The sequence below is a fragment of the Falco rusticolus genome, chromosome 6 (assembly GCF_015220075.1).
Source record: "Falco rusticolus isolate bFalRus1 chromosome 6, bFalRus1.pri, whole genome shotgun sequence".
In the NCBI taxonomy this organism is placed as follows: Eukaryota; Metazoa; Chordata; class Aves; order Falconiformes; family Falconidae; genus Falco; species Falco rusticolus.
This window is the reverse complement of record NC_051192.1, coordinates 11,955,139-11,968,912: the sequence shown is the minus strand read 5'-3', so window position 1 is coordinate 11,968,912 and position 13,774 is coordinate 11,955,139.

The following is a 13,774-nucleotide window of genomic DNA, read 5'->3' as shown; positions in this document are numbered from 1 at the left end:
TACCTTCCTCCCCAACAAATTTTCTGATTCCCCAGCTGAGAGGAACATTTGCATCATTTTGCTGCTGCCGGTTGATCAGCAAACTATTACAGCTGCAAGTCATACGTTTCATCCTTCTATACTCACTATTTTTGTCCATCTGTGCACTCAGTGAGGTAAGCAGCCATCTGCTCCACAACACCTAGCATCCTTTGTAAGGGCCTCAATGCTTTTAGGGTGAATTAAGCATGATCCAGACACACCAAGACATCAGCCATCAGAGTACTCAGGCAGAGCATAGGTGTCTCCAAAGCTCAATGAGCTTGGCCTTGAGGCAAGTGCCTGCCCCCAGGATTGTAAAGCTCCAGTGGCAACAGGGAAATTTCGGAGAACATTGTGATCCAAAATCTCTGAATCTGAATGATTCTAGGTGCCTTCCCAGCAATGGAGAACTGGTTTTCTGAATTAATCTCTTTGTGCCTTAGTCTTCTTTAGCTCTTGTATAAGGTTCTGGAAGAGGTTGTTTCAGTCCCACCCTATGCCTTTATTCTGTGTTAGTACCTGATCCTTCACAGGCAACTCAAAGTGCTATGTAAATAAGATTAGTATTTGGTTAGTTGTTAGCAGACCTTTCAGGGTGATCCTCATTAAAGTTAAGTTCAGTTCTGAGCAACCTTTCCAATGTAACTAGCTTCTTTTTCATTACTTTACTGCAGAAGTATTTCTCCTTCTTCAGATCACCTACTAACTCCACTCTCATGTTCAGTCGACCTGTGACACTCTATAATTCAATGCTGCTTCAGTGACAATAACACTGAAATTCAACCACACAAGATCAACAATTTAAATAAATAGTTCCGACTGCTCTCAACTCATAATCCAAAAGGCTTTCACTGCCACTCACCACTGAACCTCACCACTTATGCTCACCTAATTATTCAACGCTTTTCTTCCCAACCCATTGCACCTGAAGTGCTGATTGTACTGTACTTGGAGTACTGTGTGCTCTCTGAAGGGCTGTTTGCGGTCTCTGTAAGGTTGCTACTTGGTTCCTGATAGAAGTCATCCCATTGTTGTTTTGGAGGCAATAATAGAAGTGCTAATGTTCAGGGATGCATCCACAACACCGCAAGAAGTAGCAGTGCAACAGTTCCCTTTTTGGAGATGGGGATGTTGGTGCAAAGCAGTTAGCCGAAAATCTCACCATTTCTGGGCAGTGTGAGAACTATGATCCAGGAGTGCCAGACCCCCCTCCCGACTGCGAGAGCATCCTTCTCCAAAAATAAATGCTAGGCACGGGAGGCATGAGGAAGACAATAGCTGTCACTAGCTGTCTCAGGAATTTGTATAGAGAAAAGACAATCTCAGAAATATTTGAAGGAACAATTCAGTTTCCTTAAACAATAATAAAAAAAATCTTAACGGAGTTAGTAGAAAGAAACATAATATGGTGATGTGTGTGGTGTATGTGTTCATGTGTGTCAGGTAGAGAGATACAGATATGGGTATAGATATAGATGGGGGGCGTGGGGGGGGGAGATTGTCTCTCCCTAACTGAAGTATTCTCATTAGTTTTATTGCTTCATTTCTTTCATTTCTATATTTCTAGGTGGTTTAATAAATATTTTTTTAAAAAAATAGATCATTCCAAATACTAGAGTCAAGGGGGACTTTTTTTCTCAGACCTTTTGATGTTGCTTCAGAGTGCACTGGATTTTTCTAATAGAGCGAAGACAGCCTTTGCACATACAGCCAGACCAAACCGGTGTGCCAGTGAAGTCTTGTTTGGAGGACTTAAATGCTAAGGACCTGGAGAATTTTACCGATTTTCTGCAAGACATGAATTTCATCTATAAGTCTTCACAAGGTAAAAAGTGGCACCATAGCAAACCAGAAGCTCAAGTGTACTTCTTCTCACTTGGCCCTAAACTTCTTACCCACTTGAACTCACATTTCCAAGAAGAGATTACAATTAGGAAGAAGCAGATTAGATAGAATTGAGTGGTTCAGCTGATCCTGACATGTATTCTGATAGGTTTTGTGTTTCTGGAAGTAGCTGTTCATGAGAGTTAGGGCTCCTTCCTTTAATGGAGACTCTAGGTCTATCATATCAGATGGGTTGTCTCACAGCACCTCACCCACCTTGTAGGCAGAGAGCCAGTCTCTAACACCAAAGTGCAGAGGGAAATGTAGGAGGCACAGCCCAAAGGAATGAAAAAAATAAATAGCATGTCCTCATATGTCCTTCCTTACACAGGGACTTGAGAAGGGCCAGACCCACTGTTCTCACAGATTTCTCAGAGTCCCAACTCCCATCTCCTACTTTCACACCAATTTCTGCAAAAGAACATTAAAGTTTACCAGCCCTCAGAAACCCTCACAAGGCAGCTTTCTGTGCCAGCTGAGCCAGGGCTGGGAAGCAAATGGCTTCCCACACTCTGAATTCACAATTGCCTGTGATCAAGCCTACATTTTTCCTTGAGCATTCTGGATATGAAGGCAAAGCATTTTCTCCCAGTAGGGAAAATTCTCTTGCCTGGCCTCCCCTGCAGTTGCCCTATGGGTCTCCTGAGAAGCCAGAAACACCTGGAGCAATTGCTAGTACAGTTGATTTTGCCGTGTTGACAGTAAGGAGTAGTCATCGGTAAGAAATTACTAAATTCCCCATGATGCATCTTTCTCTTAAAGACATTATTCATCTCTCTACTTTCTTTCCTGCCGTGCCTCTTTTGAGATAACTATATGGTACAAAATTCACAATTATTCTACCACTCTTCTAGTCCTAATCTTAATAAGCAGTAACGGCTGAGGTGTAGGGATTACTTTTGAAGAGTTACAGACAAATCAAGAGGAGCTGTTGGTTTGAGGTGCAGCAGAAAATCGTTAACCTTCAGCTAGTCATTAATCCCCAGGAAATGTCCACCTTGCAGTCATTACTGCTCTTAGGATGAAAAGTGTTATGTAAGAGTGGAGTATTATTATGAGGTGAGAAGTGGGGGGGGGGGGGGAAAGACATTTTTCTAAGAGTAAGCACCCTTTGAATTTTATTTGGTTTTGATTCCCTTTTCCCAACAGTATTGAACTTCAGCAGAATGAGCGCTGGGTTGCTTTAAACTATTGCTTCCCTGACAATGTAACTCAGTTTGTACAGGCAAGTTTTGTGGTGGGTGGTGTTTTGGGTTTTTTTTTTGTTTGTTTCTCTGAATACTGTTTATTTAAGTAATTGTTGGCTCTTTTCCTGTCCTTTGTTGACCCCAGGAAACAACTTTTTTTATGTGTTTCCATTCTGGGATTTCTATTATCTACTGACTTGAGCTGGGTGTACCTCGGTGAAAAGGCCCAGAAGAGAAGGAGAGAGCTGAAGTTACTCTTGAACTAAAGTCAACTTGTCTTCCAGTCTGAGGCCCAGGAAAACCATCACTTGAAGCAAAGCACTTAGAAGACAGTTTGCAAGTCTGCTTCCCAAGTACAAACCAGGATGCGGTGTTAACACCTTCATGAAGTGAAAGGAGGTGGTTTTACAATTTAGTGGAAAGAAGTCATGCTGTTAATTAGTCACATTTATTTGACAAAAAAAGTGGGGGAGGGTGAAAAGGGGAAAGGAAGTTGGGAAAGCAAAACAGAACAGAAGGGAAAAAATCTTTATGATGAGGTGCTCGGCAGGATGAAGGAACAAAAGGAAAGCTTTCTGCCTGTCTCCTGATATTTTCCAACTCAGCAAAAAAATCTATTGTGTAGCTTAAGGGGGAAAAAAAGTTAAAGTTGAAAGCTTAGTGTGTGAAAGCAACTGCTCAACCATTGTGTAATATGGGCTAATGTAATGTCACTGTTTCCCCATGATGTAAGTTGCAATTTTTGTTCCAGTTGCTGTGGTCAATGTTATCGCTTTCACTTTTCAAAAGCAGGCAAAGGGGTGCATGGAGATGGTATTTCTCTTTACCCCCACCACCCCTTCCCCACCCTGAAACAAATACTTCTGTTAGGAAATATCAGTGCTGACCAGATGTCACTGATTTTTTTTTTTTTTTTTTTGCATGTGTCCCTTAACAGCTGGCAAGAATATCAGCTCAAATTATTCACCACAAGCACACTCTTTCTGTTTGTCTCCAGATAAAGGGATTTGAAATCCTGGTTGTCAGAAAGGGATGCTGAAAACTGTGGAATGGATTTCTTTGGGCAGAGGGAATACTTCTTAGAGATCTTTAAACCAGTCAGGGATGGTCATGACTAGCATGCAAAACCAAACAGATCCATTAGGGTTAGCACTTCAGGTTCTCAGAAACTGGTTTAGCCCAGGATGTTTTCTTGGAACCACTGTGAAGTGGCTTGCTCATAATGATCAGCAAATCTAAGTGTAGAGACAATCCTTGTTTCGCTCATATCAGTTAAAAAAAAAATCTTGTGTGGTCACATATGAGAAAAACTGGGTGGATGATAAAAAGAGACTGCTGTGCATGGATGCTCTAGAATTGATTGGCACCATAGCCATGTGTCTGTGCTACCTTGAACTACAGTCTCTATATCCTGCAAATGGGCTGAGGGCACGGGATAGCACTAGGTTCGCAGTGGGACCACTCCCCACACAGCCCTGGTTTCACAGGGCTCAGGAGGTGGCAGTGGTGATGCAGCAAGTGGCACTGCTCCACCTGGAACCACACTGGTGGGTACCGCAGTGCACAGTGCAGAATGGGGGCTGATTTATCCTCATAGACCAGAAGCTAGTGGCCCTTGTCACTCACGTCAGTGAAGACCATTACCTCCTGCCTAACCATAACCTTCTCCTCTTCCCTCATATTTACGCTAACAGCTGCTTTTCTCTTCAAAAGTATCATAGGTAACTGGTGTTGTACAGAACAGTGCTGTGTTCTTCCCCAGATATGTCTCCATTGCAAAATAAGCGTTTTCCTTATATGCGCAAAGATAATTAAGGAGCTCAGTACATGGAAATTATAGCATGATAGCATTATTTTTAACTTTATCTTCAGATGAATGAAAAATCAAGGTCAGATGAAGGTAACTCAGAGTTCCTGAAAATTCCCAGGCAGTGGGAAAGCAAATCTCAACTCTGTGCTTCAGCTCTGTCTCTAAACCAGAACAAATCACCACGTTTGTTTAATATTGCATCTTGTCTTTGGCAACAATTTTAAACAGTCACTTTAAAAGAAAAAAGTAAAGATTTTTAATAAACAATAAGGACAGCAACTAGCCTTGGAAGAGTATGTAATACATGATGTGTCTCAGGTATGGTGATGTTATACTTCAGCATATTAAGGCTTTTATTCTATTACTTATCATCTCTAATGTAGTTGTAGAGACGCTCACTATTGATATGAACAACAATGCTTTTCTAAAGCATGCTAAGCTCTTGAAATGACATCAAAGTTGTTCATAGGCACTAAATTCCATTGGTGAACTACATGTAGTTTCAAGTCCTCTTATTCTGGCCTTTTCCAGCAAGCAAGTAGGAGAAGCCAAACCACTATTCCTTGTACTGTCATCTTCTATCTTTACCTGCTCTTTAGTGAGGAAACCCTAGCATTTTATCATGACCTGGAAGCCTTTCCACACGCCTTGTAACCTCCCCTGTCAGCCTCTGCAGTCCATTCAGTCTTGAACCTATCTGTTTTGAAATGCCAAGATGGGAACTGACTGTGGCTTTCTGGCCATTTTAGGATGCAGGGAGATGGGGCTCTAGACTACTGGAAAGGCAGTCTTGGGTGACCTAGATTTCTGTAAGAAATCCTAGCTCTATTTGAGTCAATACAAGCATTGCCATTAACTTCAAAGGGGTCAGGATAGCAGCCCCCATGCCTTCCTTTTTGTGCCAAAAAATGTGATATTATGGTACTTGCCATTGTTTCTGAAGTGGGTTTAGATGCATATAAAAATTAAATTCTTGAATAAAAAATAATTATAATTACTACAGTATTTTCCATATTGTTTTCCATCACACTATTTTGTTTGCTTCTCTGATGGCCCCAAGGCACAGAGCAGATGTTTTCACTGAGCTGTCCTCAATGACTTTTAAATTACTTCATCATTGAAAAATGGCAACAGTGCCAGTCTTTCTTGTAACATTCAATCTCATCATCCCTCATATGTTTATAAAAAGACAACTTCAGGGACAAATATAAATGGCATTGGAACCACTGTCTGCAGATACCTCAGGTAAACAGAAAGAGGGAGATGGAGAGGTAAAGAGAGACAGGAAAAAAAACACAGAAAAAGTGAGAGAACACAAGATGGAAATGGGCAGAAAGAAAGAAAGTCATTTGTACAATTGAGAAGCATTATAGTTTGGATTTTCCTCAATTTTTGATGGCCTGAAACTCAAACATGAATTTAGCTTGATTCTTGGATCTGTTTTGCCTTAGAAATAATGCAGGAGCACTTTATTAGAAAACAGAAAAAAATTCCTCGAATGTCTGACAATGGAGCATTACTGAAAACTTCTGATTCCCCCAACAGAAAACCTATTTAAAAAAAGACAAGTCATTAATCAGTAACAGCTGCTCCCAGCACCTGTTATTTATTCCCATCATTAACACTTCCTTTAGCATTTCTGACAGAAATGGGTATCTTTTCTACGTGATAGAAAAGTGCTCTTTGGAACATCCCCAGAACTTGGTGGCTACATTTGATGTACAATGTGTGTTTACAGCTTACCCCAGCGTGGTATCGCAGCTTTTCTTTTTCACTTGTGGGTTCTTTATTCTAAAAGTAAAAAGCACTGAACACCCCATATCTTTTGCGGATGTGGCCTTTAATCTTCAATATGCGCTGGTTCATCGGTCACAGGGGCAGGGGCACACAGTGACTGTGGGGTGCGTACAGGTGCCAAAAGATTCCCAACCACCACAGACCCCATATGCCTAATTCTCACCAAGGCCAATGGAAACTCAGAGGGCCTACAAGATGGGATTTCAGTGCTATGGGTGTTGTAATGTTTCTGTGTCCGTTTTGTCTTCTGTGGGGGCCTCTGTCTCCCTGCTCAGATCAAGCCCAGCCAGGGGTTCCCCAGGCAAAGCAATGCCCTGCCTTACCTCTTCCTGAAACAGCCCCTGGCTGCCTCTTGCTCCTTCCATCCCAGTGCAGCAGGCACCCAAAGCTCTTCTCACATGGCAGAAGAAAACAAAGGAGACCAAAGCTTGGTGTAGGAAGCCCTGCTTTCCGCGATCATCCAAACCCCTCCTGTCCACATGCAGAAACGAGCTCTGAAAGTCCAGCCAGTTCTGGCAATCCTGGATTGAAAACTTTATAGTAAACACTAATATATACTATAAAACAATACATAATATAAAAGACATGTAGATGTGGTGCTTAGGGACATGGTTTAGTGGTGGACTTGGCAGTCTTAGGTTTACGGTTGGACTCAATCTTAAGGGTCTTTTCCAACTTAAATTATTCTATGATTCCATATTTCTGCACATAGTTGAACACGTCAGCAGCAGGGAAGAAATGCAAGCACACCTGTAATACTGCTGCTCTTTGTTTCCTTTTTCCCCCCCCTCCAGCTCTCTCTTTTTGCTTAATAAATACCGGTCAAATCTGTTTCATGCTTATTCACAGTTTAAACACTGAGATTTGTAGTGGTTTCCTACCACCATTAGATAATGTTTTTCATCTGAAAGCCACTGTTTTCATTTAGGACTGTTGAAGCTGTGGCAACATTTCTGTTAGTCTTGGGGTTTATAGCGTTGTTTTAGTAAAAAGCATGCATGAGGTTGGGTTTAGGAGAACATTGTTTCTTTAATACAGATAGATAAAGAAAGCAGTGTACTGTATTTATCAAAGGGAAATGTCAGCAGAACTTTATAGTCTGGTAATTAGATAACACAGATAAGTCTGCTGAGTTTGTGTGCTCACAACTGCCATTTCAGATAACACTTCCTGAAGTCAATTAGAAAAACTTACACAGCATCATATATTTTTTCAAGGTTTCTTTCTTTAAACTGATACAGAAAGAAAGACAGACAGAAAGAAACAAAAAAAGGCTACAACAAGCATAACACATAGTTGTTCCACATTAGTTTTTTGCTCTGAACAATTCCACTGACTTTGAGCGAGAGCGCCGGGCATCTGACTTTTCCAAAGACACCCGCAATCACGGCAGAAACAGCAGCAGCTGTGCCAAACCATCACCACTGCAGGGCAATGGAGAATTCCACGGGCCCTTTGATTCAAACCAAGGTAAAACCAGACCGAAGCGAGGGGTTTACATTTTTCAGACAGGTGGCCTTTGTAAACACCCGCGTTTGCATATATGGAAAAGCTGGTAAAGGAAAACCTTTCAGTGCCTTGAAAAGGAAAGCACACAAGTAATAGCCAAATTATCTTGGATGTGGAACTTGGATCCAAATGTTGGAGGCCTGATTCTCCTCTGTAAAATTTTTACTTTAAATGTAGATGAGGTATTTTGACTCTATGCCTGTTGAAAACATTCTGAAGAGGTTTAATTTATTTGTATTAATGGTAAAGTGCTAACCTTTTGTGCTAGGAGTTCGTATCTCATAATGCTTTCTGCCTCGTGTAATAAGTTGTTCTTGAGGATACCAGTTTTTCCTTGTGCAGGTTATCATTAAAAATATTTTATGACATATGGCCAAATCCTGCAGTTTGCTTGCGTTAAATACAACCTCAGGACACTAAGGTGTTACTTAGGGCCAGAAAACGGGGTGAGAGGGAGAACTTATCTTTAAAGATGTTCACATTATAAAGCAAAATCAAAAGTAAAATATACCACTTTTTAATGAGATAAAATTCCCAGATCAATTCTATTTTTGGGGCGAGGAAAAAAAAGAAAAAGAAAAAGATGGGAAGTTTTCATCTAATTTTCTGTCTGTTGAGAAGCACTTACTTGTCGTTTTGCTATCTTGCTTCACAAAGAAAGTGAAACTCATAATAGCTTTTCAAGAGGGTATTTCAGTTTATCATAGCTGAAAAACATTTTCCCCACTGAAAATCTCCTTCATAAAAATACTTACTTTGAAGTGTTAGGGAAAAACATAATTTTCTGCTAGATAAAAATTCTGATTAGAAATGGTCATCAAGTGCCTCCAGCATGAACATCCTGGCAGCAGTTGGTTCAGGGGGCTCTGCAGCACATGTCCTCCCTGCACCAAGGGCTGGACGGAGCTGTCTGTCTGCTCTGTCCTTTCCCACAGAAAGTGCTGTCCTCGCAAAGTTCTAGTTTCATGTTACAAAAGAGAACGCAGGACACCCCCATCCTGATCCTTTCTCTTGCTCAGCCTTCAGCACCCTGGGAAATTACCCCGTGGAGATACACGCACTAACGAGCAGTCCTGAGCCTGCGCAACTGTGAGTGCTGAAGCCTTGCCTGAACAGCCATTTACTTTGTGAATTATACCTGTGTCTTTATAGCCACACAGCCACGCTCTGGAGAGTGCACTGGTATAAAGTTGGTTTTACTAGCACGGTTTAGCTAAATAAACAGGGGAAGGGAAGGTATCTCCACTGATGTACGTGACCTTTCTTCCAGTGGAACTACATCCACACTAGCCATTCAGGTGGTATAGTTTTATACCATGAAAAATATCACCCTGTTCATATATAATCCATACACAGAGCAGGCTTTAAAGCAAGCAATGCCAGTTTATATAGTTGCCCCTAAAAGGTGACATGAGCCCGCACTGACCCTTCACAGTTACCCCCACAGCTGACGTACAGCGTTCCCTCATCTATGCCAAGGAGTAAGGCATTCCTGAACACAGCACTAGGATGCTCTGGATACAGCTGTGCTGGGAAATTAAGCAGCTCCTGGTTTCTGGAGAACAACCATCTGTATCATTGCATTGCTATAGTGGTCCTGCCATGCTTTTGCCCCCACGGTTAGCACTGTCCCAAGCTGTTCCTAGGCACAAAGCAGGAGCCATCCCCCACAGGCAGTGTGGATGTAAGCAGCTGGATTGGGAGAGTAAGGCAGTTTAACGCTACGGATGCAGACTGATCCATACCAATGGGCTGCAGGGCCAGAGAGCAGCCCCAGCAGAACCGAATTTATTGGTGCAGGAGATGAGGCCGTAGCAGCAGAAGAAAAGATCAGAGATGCTTCTTCCTAAGAAAAAAAGCCAACCTGCCACAAAGACGGCGTGACCTCCAGCCCCACCTCCCTGCCCCACTGGCCAGGCAGCAGCCCCCACACCACAGCGGCTCTGTCACCCACCTCTGCCTCACTGCGAGCAGCGGGATCAGTTGTCACATTTCCACAACAGTAGGTCCCATGTTACATCTGAAAGATGTCAGGCATCATGAGAGATTGCCACTCAGTTTGGGATTTGTCCTGGAAGTAGTTCTCAGGTCATTTTCTTTGAAATAGATGAGTCTGGATGTTAGGCCATAACAATAGGGATGTTTCCCAAGGTCTGCTGGTGAAGAATTCCCACCTGTATCATTTCTGCACCTTTCCTCCTTTTCCCTCATAGCTCCAAACAAAGTTTAATCTATATCTCTACCTGCAAAACAGTTTCGCTGGAAGAAAGCCTGCTACAGCAGAGAGCAGGCTACAGACCCTGATGGCAGGTGCTGCTCTGTGACAAGAGGCTGATGGCACTGTGGCCCCCCGCATTAACACTGCTGCGTGCAGCATCCTTTCTGGGCAGTGGGCACACAGCTGCAGCGCATCCCCCCGCACACCCTGCGAGCACACCACAGCTGCCTCCCCTCCCCCCACCAGTTCGTCTCCTTGCTGCCAGCACAGGGTTTGCGTATCCTTTCCGAGATGATGGATGTTTCAATTGTGACAGGGGTCTTTATTCCACGCAAGCATCTGAAAGTGCTTTGCAAAAATAGCTCACCACCTCGCAGACAAGCAATCTGATGTGCAGAGATAGGAAATAGCCTTCTTCACCTTGGAGGGCATTTAAACATTCCCCACCACCATGGTATCCTCTCACAAGCACAAACTGACCTTCTCCTTGTTAGCACAACCAGGAGGCCCCCATTTTCCTAAGGTCTTGGAAAGATAAAGTGACACAGGTCCAAGGTTGCACAGGAAGTCTGGAGGGAGCACTGGAAATAGAAGGGGGCCCTCCTGAGTCCCTCTGCACTGCCTTGACCACAAGACCATCCTTCCTTTCCCAAGGTTACACATCAGGTCTGTGGCGGAGCCAGGAATAGTAGCCAAGCTTCCTGACACCCAAGCTGTCCTCCTGCACTGTGTATGAAGTTAGCACAAATATCAATTTAAAACAATTTATAAGCCTGTGTCTTGCAATTAAACCAAAGACATGCTGTCTGAACCCAAAGCTTCCTACATTTCAAAAGCCTTGCTTAAAAAGTCCCCTTCCACAAACAGGGCAGCTAACACCTCCCTGCAGCTAACCTCTCCTGCGGGTTCAGTGCCTCTAAGATTCAGACATGTCCTGTCCATGCCAACCCTGCAAACACCGCTGGCCACAGAGAGACAGGTTTGCAGGCAGAGGCGTGGGCTGAGGGATGCCTTCTTGGGCCACCCTGTTGAGACCTGGCACCAAAGCAGGCCAAGCTCTCCCTGGCCACTGCAGGGTGGAGGGGAAGAGGTCTTGCCGGTCAAGGTGGGGGCATGAAGGGACGATGCCACAGTGATGGCCTGGGGATGGACCCCAGGCCCCCCAGGTCCTGGCACAGCATGCGGGCTGGAGCCAGGGGGATGAGCTGCCCAGGGGGCAAACCTGGCTAGATGGGCTCTAGGCTTTTGTGGCCCCCACCTGTGGGGACACGCACCACATAGGTATGTGCAGCTTCCCCGGGGAAGGACGGAGATGTGCTGTGTCAGGAGGGGCATGGTGCCATGCGTCCCTGCAGCTCGTTGGAGCCTTTCCATTAGTTTTAATGGGCTTTGGATCAGGCCCTGAATTCTCAGCTGTCCCAGCTAAGCAGCCTCTCTAGGCAGGCTCTCCTCTTGTTTTAGAACGAGGAGGCTTTTTGGGGACCCTGCTGACAGGGAGGTTCCCGACGCTTTTTGGCAGGGCCAGCGCGGCCCTGGCAGGGCTGAGGCAGGCACCATAGCCGCCCCTTGCCCACAGTGCGTGCCACCTGCACGCACAGCTCTGCACCTGTGTGTGCCGCCCTCTCTCTCTCGAGCAAACACATGTACGACTTCCACCCCCCGCCCAGATCATCCATTTTTTCCCCCTAGAAAGGCCCAGGCACTACAGGAGAGGAGCATGGAGCCAGTGCTCCACACTGCATGGCTCAACCTGCTCTGGTCACTGAGAGTCCCCGTATACACGCACACTCAGGTTCGGGGCACTTAGTAATCCTGTACAAGAAGTAAATCCTGCATGCAGCAGTAGCCCCAAACCTGTTTGAGACAGAAAAGGAAGAAGCTGTTTGGCTCATCTGTGTAGCCACCATTTCAGAAGGTGCTTCAGGACAAGACCGAGCCCTTCTCCCTGCCCACGTTTTATTTTGCTCACCAAGCTCAGCACTCCTGGTAGTTAGCACACTTGGACAGACTGAGCTTTCTGAAGCTATTTTATTTTTAAGTGAAGCTAGGTAGATGCCAATGTCATGCCTTTCTACAAGAGCAGGGAGCTGTGTGCTTTTCCAGACCTTTACCTGACACCATATTATAACAGTAGATGTATATAAATACTATAGTAGTATTTGCTGTAGCACTAAAGACCTGACATTACAGAGGCATTCAGCCACCTATGACTTTCTGTTTGTTGCTGTTATTTCTACGGAAGCAGCATTACGAGGGCCCAGGTGAGACCACGGCACTGACTGTGCAGAGTGCAGTACATTGTAAGAGACAAGCCTGCTCCAAAAAGCTTGGGAAGAGGATACAGAGAGTAATAAAGTGATTGGCGCAAGGTTGAAGAGCAGATCAGCAACAGAGATGGCAACAAAACCTACCAAGGCTCACTTGCATGAGTCAGTAGATGTTGTCTAAGGTTTGGCTTAGCCAGAAAGCCTTATAGTTATAGACAGACAAGTCCCTGCAGTCAGTGTGAGATTTCCATCAACCTCACAGTACAGTTCCAACGGTTCATGTATTTATGTACACTAAAACAAGGGGAGCACATATATACTTTACAGTTATAGATCACCAGCTGTGATAATTGCTTGATTATATCTGCTATCCCACTCTTTGTGTTTAGGATGGCTCTCCCCCTGACGTGGATGGGAACAGAGGATTTTCACCAGCCCCCCAAAGCTGTGGAAGGAGGCCTACAATGATAGGGGTTCACCTTTAATGGAGCAAAAAGGAAATTATTTCCTAGGTTTTCCTGAAGTGAAAGAACACTTGCCTGTTTCTGAAGGACCTCTGCTAATTAACATGCAGCACAACCTGAAGGAGAGCTAGTTAGGGCAAACTAAACTGGGGACATTGCCCGAGTGTTCGGGGCCAAGCGAGAGAACGGGATCACACCCTGCCCCAATACGAAGGCAGCAAGCACCAGGGGCAGAGTAGAAAACAAAGATGCAACTAATACTTCAGACAGGCATAGCCAGGAGAGTTGAGGCCACCAGGCAATTCAGTGTCACCCTTTCCTGGAGAGGAAAGTGCCACCCCCTGGCAGGTGTGACTGGGGGAGCGCACATCCCATGGGTGCACATCAAGGACCTAAGCTGGGGGTCCTCACCGGCATGCCCTGCACGTCCCAAACTCCCCCGAGATTCCAGGCAAGTGTTTGAGGTTGCAAGAAGTTAAAAGCTGAGTCATGATGAGCCCAACATCTGGATTACGACAGAGCACACTCACATTGCTCTTCCTCGGGAAGTGATGCTGTATGTGTTTAAATATACACCGCCCAACGTGACAGAGCAAACATTACTCAAGGTTGTGACA